We start from the raw sequence: 13,939 nt of genomic DNA, 5'->3' as shown, positions 1-13,939 counted from the left end.
CTGATCGCACAAACGGCATGGTTTATGCCAAACACGTGCTTCCCTTCCAGGAGTCTGGAATTGGGGGCTGTGCCGGGAAGAGGGACGTACGTACTGGCCTCCAGTGAAGACTCTGGTGAATGGTCTCTAATGAGCTTGTTGTCACAACTCACCGCTGGAGAGTTAAGCGTGTCCCGGGTGACCCCACCAGGGAGGACCTTTGGAAGCTTGCATCCGGTTTCCCCGACTGAGGCCCCACGTGTCTCTTCCCTTTGCCGGTCTTGCTCCTCACCCTTGCCCTGTAATGAATTATAGCTGTGAGGGCTACTCTGTGCTGAGTCTCTGCGTCTTCCTCGTGATTCCCCAAATCTGACGGTGTTGCCAAAGAACTCACATAGCCCCCAAGAGAAGCAATGCCAGCATTTGGGTGTCGGCCAGATATAAGGGGCACAGATGTCAGACGCGATAACATCGATCATGGAAAACCATTTTTAGATTTTAATTGCTCGGTTTTCTCCTTGAGCAGATCCTGGGGAGAGCAGAGGCCACGGGGGGCATGTGGGAGGAGGGGAGAAAGAGCAAATGAAAAAAAAAAAAAACAAAAAACAACCAGACGCAGAAGAGGGAGCCAGATGAAAAGTGCACACCCCCTCCCACTTTGCAGAGTCTGACCTGAGCTGGGCGGGAAGGAGAGTTGGCAGGAGGCTGGCGGGGGACGGGGCGGGCAAGGGGGAGTTTGGGAGGAAAAACTGAACTAGAAATTAAGTTTTGCTATTTCTAATATCAAAAATAACTGTAAATAACTAGGAAGAGGTTAGAAAAGCCATGTGATCTTCTTGAAATGTTGTCAAGGATGGGAATGAAGGTCCAGAGTGTATATCTGAGGACAATATGGGAGCAGAATAAACCTATTTCCCCGTTGGATTTTACCAAGTCCAGACCATCCAATAGTACCAAAACCCACTTTCTAAACGCGAGCCAAGTGCTCCCTAAAACCACACAGGGCCTACAGGTAAGCACGTTCATCTGTAGTTCGAAGACCAGTGGCTTTGAATTCCAGCTCTGCTTTTTTATCCATGCAGTTTTGGCAGAGGGTTCTTAATCTCTGAGCCTTGATTTCTGTTGTCCTAAAATGTGGTCTTGAATGTCAAACCTCACGCACGGCTCATTGTGGGAAAGAATGAGAGAAGACACATTAAGGGGCCTACTCGCTTTGGAGGGCTCAGCAATAGAACCCTTCTCCTATTGGTCACCCACCCTCTTTCACCCTCTTTGGAGTTTTGTGAAATATTTGGAGGAGGAGGGACTCTGTGGGGTTGCGTGTTTTTATGGTCTTTCCTCTGTTGGTGGGAGTGAACGTTCGCGCAAGTTTGCCGAATGTGTAGTTGGGGAAGCTGCGATTTGGGCCCAGGAGAGCTGGTTCCTCGACTGCCTCTCACAGGTGAGTCCAGCGGCCACCAGCACTGGCTCTGGGATGCTGTGTCCATTCCCAGTATGAACCTTGCTCGCTGTCTCTCCCATCACGCATCCCTGGGCTATCGTGTTGCTCAAAGGGAATTTGGCTGTGTTTCCTTCCCTATTAACGTCACTCTGATGACAGATGGAAGTGTATGTTTTTCCATGAGGATAGACTTACCCACATCCTTTCAAAGTACATCTCCATCCACGCCTTGGACAATACAGGTATGCCTGAAATTCAACGCGTGGAAAATACTGGATTTAAATAAAGCAAGTAGATGAAGGTATTCCTCAAGTGAAGGTAGCATTGCAAGCCACCCTTCAAGGCCATAGGATGTTTCTGGGAACCGGAGGGCCCATAGGCTATCCACCCAGCTGTGAAACTCAAGAGAGCCTGTTTCCATCAGGAACTGCCAGCTGGTCCTTCTGCCAACAAGAGCTTAAAACACTCCTAGCGCACAGTTCTTGGGTTTCCTTCTTATCTTTACCACTGCATATTTAGACCTGATGGGAGCGAGAATGCAAAACAGTAGAAACACGCATATTTAGCAAATATATTTTAAGCAAACTTTATGCCTCTCTGACCTTCATTTTCCTCTTCTGAGAATGAGGAAGACAGACTAGATCAGTGGTGTCTTAACCTTGCTGCATCTAGGATCATCTGGGAGCTTTTAAAAAATACAGATGCCCAGGCCCTCTGCTCACCAATTAAACTGGAATGTCTGAAGTGGGGAGGGGGGCAGGGTATGGGTGTTTTCCACAAGCTACCAAGGTCATTCTGATAGGAAGCTCCCGCTGGGCTACATGACGCTTGTTATTTCCACCTCTAATATTCCTTTTATGATCTTTTGCTTCAAGGGTGGCCATAAAACAGTGGGATGGCTTCCCATACCTCTCATGAAAAGCCACCTGAATGCCAATCTTTCTCTTTGTATAGTTGAAGGAATCCAGGCCAGCCTGTGGATTTGGGACTGACCAAGTCATAGCGTGGTTTTAGGAACTTTTCTACTGCTACACATCTGATAGGTAATGATGAAATCTAAGACCCGAGGAGTGAAGAAATCAAATGGGGGGCTTTTCAGGTCAGGCAAGGAACATAAATGTGTGACTGAGACCAGGCATAACAATAGACAGGGGTGGGGTTTGTGGAACTAAAAAACATGTGCCTTGCCTATAGGCATTTAAACAAACTCCTTTTCTCTTTCCCACTCTCCCCTCCTTCCCTCCCTCCCTTCCTTCCCTCTGTCCCTTCCCTCCTTTCTTCCTACCTTCCTTCCTTCTTTCCTTCTTTCCTTCCTTCCTTCCCTACTTTTCTACTTTCTTCCCTTCCTTCCTTTCTTTCTTAAATATCATGTTGGCAGAATGAGAGACTAATCTGTGTGCTCACCTCATCCATGGGTCACCTGTTTAAGACCCCTGTTCAAGACATTCTGATACATTAGGGAAAAAAATAATGAAAATATTACAAAGGCATCTGCCTCATTATTAGACCTCCCAAAAGACATCAAGTCTTCTGCATTCCACACTGCAGTAGACAATAAAATTGAGACATAGACAATAGGACCTACTGCCAAATGCTGCTCCAAACCTACTCAACCTCCTTTTCATTCGTGCATTTCCATGGTTCTACAGATCTGGTTCCACAGTCTTCAGTCCAATATCTGCTTAATGTTCTCTGGGTTCTGTACCATTCTGGTTTCCCTCCTGGGCTTACCATACCACCTTCCCACATGGAATTTTGAGCAGAAGCTCACAATTTCATTCTCTCTCATGAAAGCATACAGCTTCAGGGAAGAGAGCCTCTCCAATCCCCCAACCCTGGAGAGTCTCCCAACCAGCCATCTCCTAACTCAGGGTTTCTCAGCCTCAGCATTATTGACATTTGGGGCCAGATCATTCTTTTGTGGGGGAGCTGTCCTAGGCATGGTAGGATAGTTAGCAGCATTTCTGACTCCTACCTGCTAGATGCCAGCAGCAATCCCTCCCACATTTCCCAGCATCCCATGTGGAATGGAGACCCACTGCTTTAAGTACACGCAGCATCCCAGTGCCTGTGAGGAAAATGGTACAGTAAAGCTCCATCAGTTTGGGACATAGCCAGCATAATATCCAAGCTTCCAAAAGAGAGGCCCCAGCTGAAAAGGAAACAAGCTTCAGTATGATCAGCTGTGTCAGTTCTATTTAATTGTAAATTTGGACAGGCTCTGCTGAGTGAAGTACAGAATGTTTTTCGCCTTGGGCACTGATATTATATTAGAATAAAAGCAACCTGAGAGGCATTTGTTTTTGTGGAAAGTGCGTGCATGGGCAAATCTCTGCTCATCAGATTGTTTTGAATTAATGTGGAGACTATAAATAAAGTGCTCTCTCTTTTGGGGGCTGGCTTTGATCTATTGTTATCCCTCCCTTTTTAGAATTCTTTAAAGGCAATTTTCATTCAGATTCTTCATCAGTGAAGCAAGCGGACTTCAGTAATTCTGCTGAAAAGCCTCTGCCGCTTTCTGCACACAAGCTCCATGTCAATCAGCCGGCTAGCCTGCTCCCCTCCATGGCTGCCCTGGAGAATGGAGGGTGGATAGGCAGCTAGGCTGAGGTAACTTGGACAGGCGTGTAATGTGAAGAGAAGAAGTCTGACTGACATTTTCTTCTTGTGTTAAGGTTATTGAATAATTATGCTAGAATTACTGTAGTCAAAATCCTCACGTGCCCTGGAGAAAGGGGCACAAAAGAGTTGACTGGGTGAGGGGCATGATTCAGAATCCTTGGGCCCAGTTGAGTCATTAACGACTGAATCCTCTGAAGCAGCCCACATTTCCGCAATTGTTGGAACCCACGCGTGAGAGGTGACATGAGCTTCTATTGCCGCAGGCACTTACAAGTCCAGAGTAATGGACCATTAGTGTGCCAAATGGGTATGGGAGGAGTGTGGAAGGAAGAAGAGAATGACCCCCTCCTCTGAAATAGTCCCAGCCCTGCCTCTTACTTGCTTTGTAATGTGACCTCCTCTGAGACTCAGTTTCTTTGCATGTAAAATGAGGGCCATCATATTTTTTTCATAAAGACATCAAAAACTTTAGAAATTTCTGTGGCAAGTGCTTGGCATAATACCTGGTTCATGGGAAGTCCTGCCTATCATCATCATTCTCTTCCTCTTCATCCTCATCACTGTCATCACCATCACCATCATGACTGCCACCGTCATTCTTCGTAGGGCGATGAACGGCTTTGGTGGTAATGTGCTAAACTCTTCTTCGTTTGTGGCAAAGAGGATTCTAGGTTATTCTTTCCATGGGATGCTTTGGCAGGAGGAGAGAACTTTTCTCAGTCTCTTATTTCTAGAGAAAAGTGAGAAGTTCCCCAGAGGTTTAGGTCCTCATAGACTTTCCAAGACTGAGTGAATAATAGCAGCATTCACAAAGACTTAGTTCAAAGATCTAGAAGGCTATGGAGGGGGTTGTGCAAATCGAAAATATGCTTCCCTGCCTGTCTTTCCCTTAAAGAGCATGGGCTGTGATTTTATAGAAATCGAAGACTCACGTGTCAACAAATATCCTCTCCACTCCAACTGGCCTGCCAGAGTAAGTTAGAAAAACCATGTGGATTAAGGCATAGGCCATGGACAAAGAAGTCAAGTGCATGTGGAATCAAATACTGACTCCTCCCTGTAGTAGATGGGGGACCCTTACCATCTCTAAGCCTCATTGTTTTATTCTAAAAAGATGGGTAGAATAATTCTTACTTCACAGGGGATTCGTTTCTGGTGCAGTGTCGCTAGGATGTACGACGAACTAGAGAGGAGGATTGTATTCAGTGCAAGAAGTTCATTAAGTAAAAGTGTTTTTATAACGAAGGGCTGTAAGATGCTGAGGCCGAGGCAACTGTTTTGCTCCAAGTCAGAGTTGAATACCAATGAGAGAGGAGACTTTCCTCCTCCTCTCAAGGTGGTGGCCACACTGTGTAAGGCTGGAGGGAGGGTAGAGGGGGAACTCTTTCATAGATAGGATCTGAGATGCAGCTGCTCCCAGACACAAAGGATCAGAGAGTCACAAGGCAAAATGACAGAAGCATCAGAAATGCTTCCTCAGGAGGGTCAAAGCCATCTGTGGGTCCACAAAAGACAATCCAAGAGATCCATGGACCATAAAGGGAAGATTAGGAAGGAGCGAGGGCCCATAAATTCCGTTATTTAGGATGAAGTCAGAAACTGTGGCTTGTTTGTCGTGACCCTTTGATGCTTCCAGCTGGTGTGCCATGGGAAACAGCGGCTACACATGGATTTACAAACTGCTCATCCTTGCAGCAAACAAGAAAGTATGCAAGGTTCGATCCGTGGGAAGGGCAGAATTCTATCACAGAGTGCCTTGCTAGGAATCAGGAGTCCAGTTCCTAGACCCAGCTCTGCCCTCCCTGTGATGCCGTGGATCTCAAACCAGGCTTTGCCGGTTGGACGTTCATCTATAAAATCAGTGGTGGACTTCGTTGGAGAATCCGCATCCAGGAGGTCAAGTAGTTGAATTTGGTAGTAACTTTGGTTGTCCTATCCGAGGCATTGGGAATCTGAGTCCAAGGTTCTTGGGATGTACCTGAGTGTCCAGGGGAAAGCTGCACCCCCTCCCACCCCCAGTCATCTTATATCTAGAACGGAGGCAAATCTCCCTACACCAAACCTAGCAATTAGCCCAAAGCACTCAAGGAATCAATTTTTTTTCTGTCACACAATTTGGCACTCTGTCTTCTCAGCAAAATGTGGCTAAACACATAGGTCTTCCCTAAGGGAAAAAAAATACCCTGGAGAGAAATCCAGTTTTAACCGAAAGATGACCTACACACCTCAGAATGGCATCCTCCCCCTACAACGAGGTGGTTTACCTGCCCCGTTATACAGACCTGAATTGCTCACCAAAGGCTCTCGATGGTCCACTGGGAAATAAAAGCAAAGACAACCTCACTTTTCAGAGACTTTAGGGACTTATCCTCATTTGGAGTGTGTGTGGAAATGAATTTTAAGCACAAATCTGTACTTACTGAGCTTGAAGCAAATTGGAATCTTGACCGCAAGGAATGAAAGTGGCTAATCTAATTTGAAGACCTGCATGCAGGCAAATGAGTGACTGTGAGCTTCTTGGGACCCAGGTCCTTCTATTGCCAAATACTCGAGAGAGAGAGGAATAATGCATTCATCTTCAGGGCAGGATAGGTCTTCAAGAAATCCGAGAGCTTGCCTCCAGCTCTAAAATGGTGTGACTATGGGTATATGACCCTGTGATCCCTAAAAATTACTTGATGAAAGTAGAAATTCGCCTCAATAGGTTCACAAACACTGGTAATGGAAGTTACTCAAGCTATTTGTTATAAGCACCTACCATATGCCAAGAAATATTAAACAGAGCTCTCTTTTTCTGTCTCTGTTCTCCCTACCTCTCTCGACATAGATAGATATAGATCTAATTTCACACCAAGAGCCCTGGGGTTAGCATTATTATAACCATTTTAAGATGAAGTGATTGAAGTTCAAAGAGATTACATAACTTGACCTTGATAACCAGCTGAAAAATGGAAGAGTCAGCGCTTAAACTCTGATCAGCCTGACTCTAAAGAATTTTCCAGCGTTTCATCCTTCTTGGGCATGTATTGGATATGGGCATATTTGCAGAAACATAAAGTGATAAACAGTCATGGTCATAGTGGTTTAATATCCCCCAAACAAAATAAAACTGGTGGCCGTTTCCTGTGATGATTCAATATAAGAGAATAGCACTATACCTCAGAGTATGAGGTATGAAGTTTGGCAGGGCATTTCCTTCCAGGAGTCATTTAGGGTCTTGCTACTCAAAGTAGGGCCCATGGACCCCTGGCATTGACATTCACCTGAGAGCTTCTAAGAGTTTCAAGCTTTGCCGTAGGGCTACTGGATCAGACTCTTAATTTGCATTAAAAGTCTGAGAAGTATTGGTTCAGGGCACCAAGGCATAATATGGATTGTTCCCAAAGCCACGGACACCCACAAATTGAGGCTTCTGGAGTGTTGTGATTTATAAAGATTTTAAAGTCTTTTACAAGGAACACGGTATATAATAACATAACATGTATTGAACACTAACTCTATCCCAGGCACAGTATTCAGCACTTTGCATTTATTATTTTATTTAATTCTTGTAACAGTTCTAACAGGCGCCCAGTCATTATCCTCATTTTGGAGAGTAGGAACTGACGTTCGTAGAGCTCAATGAACATGTTCAAAGTCACTTAGCTGGTAAGGGGTGGTTCTGGGATTGGAACACAGACAAGACAGTGTGATACTAATTCTTCCAACTTTGAATCGATTAGTGCGCTACGCCGCCTGTCCAGCCCCAACAAGGAAACACTCAGAAAAGTTTGATGGAGCATTGTGCTTCATGGAGGTTAGCTAGCATTATAGTTTTCAACAAGGGCCTCACTATGCCCAAGTGCAACCTCCCATCAATTACCAGTTCTGCAGAAGGCGAGTATTACTAATTAAACAGTAATCAAATTAAATTTATTACTGAGTAATTAAATGTCTCTGGATTAATTAAGAAGTAAATTAAGCACAGTGATCAGGCTGTGTCAATAATAATAGTGCCAATGGACATCGCTTGGCCTCCTGCTATGACACACGGACATAGTACATGCTTGCCAAACAGGGTTTAACCTGGATCAAATCAGATGAGTGACAAACCCAGAGAAATTGTTACGGATTACAGGAGACTAAGCAGACGTGCCAACCCAATAGCCTGCGTAACCCCTGACTGAATCTTGAAAGGGGTGAATGGTGGTGGAGATATCTATGAAAGTGGTTATGGACACAGCTGAGGATCTCTGAGTAGGGACTGTCTGTATCGTTAAGTAATAGAACTGTATTGGTGTTAAATTAATTGAGTGCGACCATTGTGTTATAACTGTGTAGAATAAGTCCTTGTTCTTAGGATATGCGTGCTGAAGGGTCTTGGGTTTGAGAATCATTTATATATGCTCCTTCTTTTTACACGGTTCAAAAATAGAGGCGCAAGATAAATCAGATGTGGCACAATGTTAATTTGTGACTCTCGATGAAATAAATACGGGTGCATGTTGTACTATTCTTTCAACTTCCTATAGGTTTAAAACTTCAAATTTAATATTTGGGGAAGAGTGAATTAGTGCTGATTCAATGTTATTTCAGTAAAATAACGCCCACTCAAGTAAGAGACACAGGACAGTGTATGGTGGAGGAGAGATGTAGGGATGAGGGGCTGGGGAGAGAATTTATCGGAAGACCAGAAATTACCAAGAACCTAGGTGAGCCAAAGGGAGGTGGCCTGCTAGTGAATGTCACCTGCATGCATTTTGAAGTGTAAAATTGCAATTTACACCTTGTTGACTTTGCTGTGGTTTTTCAGCCCTGCCCCGCTAGACCCAGTAGATCCAGTCGGGAGTTGACACTAGTCCCAGGCTCCCCCCAACACTCATCATTTTGAACCAATACCCCCAAGCAACCTTCGCCTCAGTCCAGATATATTCTGAGGAGTTCTTACGGGGCCCCCACCCCACTTTCTTTGCTGAAGAGTTGGTCCTGGGCAGTCACGTTTGTCCTACCTTGCCCTCTCTCTTAGCCACGAGGACAGTATGATTAGACACCTAAACTGAGCTGGTCAGTCAGATTTCTCCCCCAGGAATCTCAAACACCGAGAAAATGAATCTGCTCTGGGAATCTGGGATGAAAAACCATAGTTGTTAAAGTTAGCTGAGCCAACTATAGCCAAAAGCATGCTGAAGTTATCAAGAAGCAGAAACCATAAATGCACAGAGGAAGGTAGTCATCCGCAGAGAGGAGAATGAGAAGGTGTGTGGAGAAATATAGATGAGAGACCTAAGTCCCCAGAGCAACTAGGAGCTGATTCATCCCAAGGATTAACTCCTAGCTCTGCTGCCCCTTAAGCCTGATTTCCTCCCCACCCTACCCCCAGGGAATCCTCTCTTCCTCCTTTCTCTGAACTAATAATTAAGTAAGTTTCAATTCCTCCAGCAGGCAACATCCCCAAGCTATTCGTTCCACCCTCCCCTCCTTTCATCCAATGCCTGTCTCCGAGCCAGCCCTGCACCTGAGCTCACTTGAATGGTGACATGATTTATTTTACTGTTTCTTTTGTTAATGTACGGATTGGTGGGATATTTGTTCTACTTCTAGTATACTGATTGCCTTAGGGATTCTAGAGGGCCAGGGACAGGAACTGCACTACTTGTGTTTTTATTATAAAAGTAATACATGTTGATAATAGAATTCTTGGGGAAAAATAGAAAAGGTAAAAGAAGAAAAAGAAAAATCATTTGTAATTCTATCATCCAGAGATGAGTCCTATTAATAATGTTTGGGCTTGTTTCCTTCAAGTCCTTTCAGATTTAGCAATATAATTCAGATTACGTGGCACATACAACTTTGAATCCTCATTTCCATTACATGGAAAGCATTTACCTATATTTTTAAAGTTCTGTTAAAGTACTCTAATATCAGCATGATGTTCTATTTTATGTAAAATATATAAAACATATAAATATACAAATATATGAAACATAAGCATAAATAACATTTAACATATATGAATAATAACAGACAAATATATGAAATAATCTGTACACACTCTTATTATTGTATATGTTGGTTGTTTTCATTGCTTGCTAATATAAATAACCCTGGGATAAATATCTGTGTGTTTTTTTGGGGCGCCTGGGTGGCGCAGTCGGTTAAGCGTCCGACTTCAGCCAGGTCACGATCTCGCGGTCCGTGAGTTCGAGCCCCGCATCAGGCTCTGTCTGGGCTGATGGCTCGGAGCCTGGAGCCTGTTTCCGATTCTGTGTCTCCCTCTCTCTCTGCCCCTCCCCCGTTCATGCTCTGTCTCTCTCTGTCCCAAAAATAAATAAACGTTGAAAAAAAAATTAAAAAAAATATATCTGTGTGTTTTAGATTCTTAATGCAAATGGACAAGTCAGTTTCACAAAAGGTCACAGTTTGCTTTTTCTCCTCTGCTATCAAACTTTTCTTGCACAGCCTCTCTCCTCGTATTGCTGCAAGATTTTTTACCTCAATACCTCAAGGTTCTTTGTCTCGCCACGTCCAAGAATGAAGAGGTAGACACAGAATAAAGTGAGCAGCAGGCAAAAGTTTATTAGAGTATCAGATCAGAAAGTAAGAACAGTATGAAAGCTCTCTTTGCAGAGAGGGGGCATTCAAAAGTGAATGCCCTCAACAATAGACAAGGGACTTTGTTTTAGAAGGTTCTGGTCGGAGGCTCCTACCCCCAGTCCCTCACCCCTCACCCCATTCCTTCCCCCTTGCTCTTCTCAGGTTTTACCCTTATTAGCTGGGTAACTCTACATGCTTAGTCATTCCTTTGTAATTGGCTTGTTTTCCATTGTATGAGGTGTGGTCTATGGCCATACTGTTCCTTCTGGGTCATACATTTTATGGTCCACTACTTATTTTTAGTCAGGTCTTTTGTCAAATTCCCAAGGAAAACCTGAGGGGGGAGTGGATGGTGTCTGTTACATTCTTGGCAGAAACCTCATGCCTTGAGGGCCTTTGCTTAGATGCTCCCAGCATTGTTTTCAAATCCGCGTTTTCCCCACCCAGGACCTCAAGTGCTCACCTTTGCCTCTGTGCTTAGTTTACCCTGTCTTTCCCCACCATAGCATGGCTGCCACTGTTTCAATGTTTACCAATCTAATCATTAAAAAAAAAAAAATAGTAGTTCATATTTGTTTGCATTTTTTAAAGTTTTTACTTAAACTCCAGGTAGCATACAGTGTAATATTAGTTTCAGGTATACAGTGTGGTGATTCAACACTTCCATGCAACACTCGGTGTTCATCACCACACGTGCCCTCCTTAATCCCCATCACCTATTAAAACCGCCTCCCCGCACCTCCACTCTGGTAACCATCAGTTTGTTTTCTATAGTTAAGAGTGTATTTCTTGGTTGCCTCTCTCTCTTTTTCCTTTGCTCATTTTTGTTTCATAAATTCCACATATGAATGAAATCATACGGTATTTGTCTTTCTCGGACGTATTTTGCTTAGCAGAATACTCTCTAGGTCCATCCACATCATTGCAAATGGCAAGATTTTTCTTTTTTATGGCTGTGTAATGTTCCATTATATATGTATATATGTGTAATATTTGTTTATGTATATATAAATTATACACATATAATAATAAACTGTTTATATAAAATGTATAAATATGTCTGCATAAATATATATGTATAAATATATATATATTACACATGTATGTATACATATAATGGAAAGATATAAAATATCTTCTTTATCCATTCACCAATGAATGGATACTTGGACTTTTCCCATACTTTGGCTATTGTAGATGATACTGCTATAAACATTGGTGTGCGTGTGTCCCTTTGAATTAGTATTTTCATATTCTTTCCATAAAGACCAGTAGTATAATTGCTGGGTCGTAAAGTAGTTCTATTTTTAACTGTTTTGAGGAACCTTCATAGTGTTTTCCAGAGCAACTACACCAGTTTGCATTCCCTCCAACAGTGCAAGTGGGTTCCCCTTTCTCCACATCCTGCCAATACCTATTGTTTCTTGTCTTGCCAATCAATGGTTGATTTTAGCCATTCTGACAGATATGAGATGATATCTCATTATAGTTTTGATTTGTGTTTCCCTGATGATCAGTGATGTTTGCATTTTTGAAAGCTAGTAAGGTTGAACTTTTTTCATTTGTCATTTGACTAAAATCAGAGTGACTTATGTTTTGTTCCACTTGATGAAAGTCATGGGTATTTTTTAACATAAAGTAATGTTTTCTGCTATCTACTGTCTTGGAATGTCCAAAACAAAACAAACAAACAAACAAAACTCACCAGGTAAGTAAGTCAATGATTAGTGCTCTGGAGATAGTATCACAACGTTTTGACAATTCCCCCCAAACTGAGACCCAAACTTTAGTGGTTACATATCTAAATGGAGAAAAATAAAGGAATGATACTTAAGTGAAAATTACATCTGAAGAAAAAAATATTGCAGTATTTTATTGTAAATGACTTCTCATTTCCTTGTTAATGCCTGGTTTCAATTAGGCACTATTATAATATGGTGGATTTGAGGCGTTTACGGGTAAAAAGCTTTGGTAATGTGGTTTGAAAAGATGGAAATTTCCATTTCTTAGAACTCCAGGTAGAATTCTAATGGGGGAACAAAGAGGGTCTAGCCTAAAAAGATTAGGTTTTCTCCTGGTTTTGAAAGTATAAGACAGGAAATGCAATGGTACCATCTATTCATATTCATGGTTACCTAAGAACTTGGACTCACTGAACCCCTCCAATGTCTGGCCAGCTCCTTTTGAGCTGGAAAGTCTCATTTTCCTCCCAACTCTACATTGGAATCACTATTCCTGAGTTCCCAAGAAAGGAGATGGAGACAAGGAAAAGTCCAGGGACTTATTTAAGGTTGTGTTAAAATTTAGAGGGAAAGGGGGAATAGGATGGGTGGTCCAAAGGTACAAACTTCCAATTATAAGATAAAGAACCACCAGAGACATAACATACAACATAATAGCTATGGTTAACATGTCTGTGTGGTGTATTTGAAAGTTGTTGAGAGAGTAGATCCTAAGAGTTCTCATCACAGGGGAAAAAGAAAGCATTTTTTTTTCTCTTCTTCCTTTTCTGTATCTATATGATGTGATGGATGCTAACTGAACTCATTGTGGTAATCATTTCACAATATATGTAAGTCACATTATTATGTTGTACACCTTAAAGTTATACAGTGCTGTATGTCAGTTATAGCTCAAAAAAAAAAAAAAAAAAAAAAAAAGAGAGACAGAGCTTTAGAGACTTTTTCAAACCCTCTTAAAAATACCAAAGAATCCCATTGTTGAACTGACCCTAAACTTGTTTTATATGGGCAGAAGCTATTGAAAATGTAACTCGGTCTTCTTTTGTTCCTAATCTCCAGACTTGTCAGAGAATATTCACATTTCATTTTGTAATTGTAATAGCAGAAGTCATTTTACATGTCTGCAATTTTCCCTCCCATGGAAGCTGGAGATGGCTTGTACCAGCTCAGGAAAGCTGATTGCTAAACCTTCAGGAATTTTGTGAGCCGACTGATAAATACAGCCATTTTGAATTACATAAGCCTAAAATTTAATCAATTATATTAAAACGTAAAGGTTTAATAAATTTTCCAAACATCACTTCCTAATTATTGTACTATATTTGGTTACTCTCTGTGTTCTTGGGTTTATTTGCATCGACTGCCTCTGTGTGATGGAAAACCTGCATCTCTCCCCAGCTTTGTGTTTAGTGGCATGACATTTGTAGCTTGGAATTTGCCATGGTAGTATTTCTTTCCACAAAATTGGAAACCACCACAGATCAGGGCTTCCCCCCCACCCCCACCCCACACGTACAGTCTACTCTGCTAAAGCGACAGCCATTGTTGAACATTTGCCAGCCCTCCAAGGCAAGCAGGACAT

General features: G+C 42.6%; 1 protein-coding gene across 1 annotated transcript in view; it reads right to left on the bottom strand.

The window, feature by feature from the left end:
• Positions 1 to 46: 46 nt before the first annotated feature.
• The window catches only part of LRATD2 (LRAT domain containing 2), a 128,406-nt gene continuing 114,513 nt past the window's right edge, over positions 47 to 13,939 (bottom strand). The window contains exon 5 of the transcript XR_004343149.1: positions 47 to 278. The gene's annotated coding sequence lies outside the window, so the exon portion shown is untranslated. The remainder of the gene's footprint in view (positions 279 to 13,939) is intronic.

This window comes from Lynx canadensis, chromosome F2 (assembly GCF_007474595.2).
Source record: "Lynx canadensis isolate LIC74 chromosome F2, mLynCan4.pri.v2, whole genome shotgun sequence".
In the NCBI taxonomy this organism is placed as follows: Eukaryota; Metazoa; Chordata; class Mammalia; order Carnivora; family Felidae; genus Lynx; species Lynx canadensis.
This window is presented reverse-complemented; position numbering and strand designations above follow the sequence as displayed.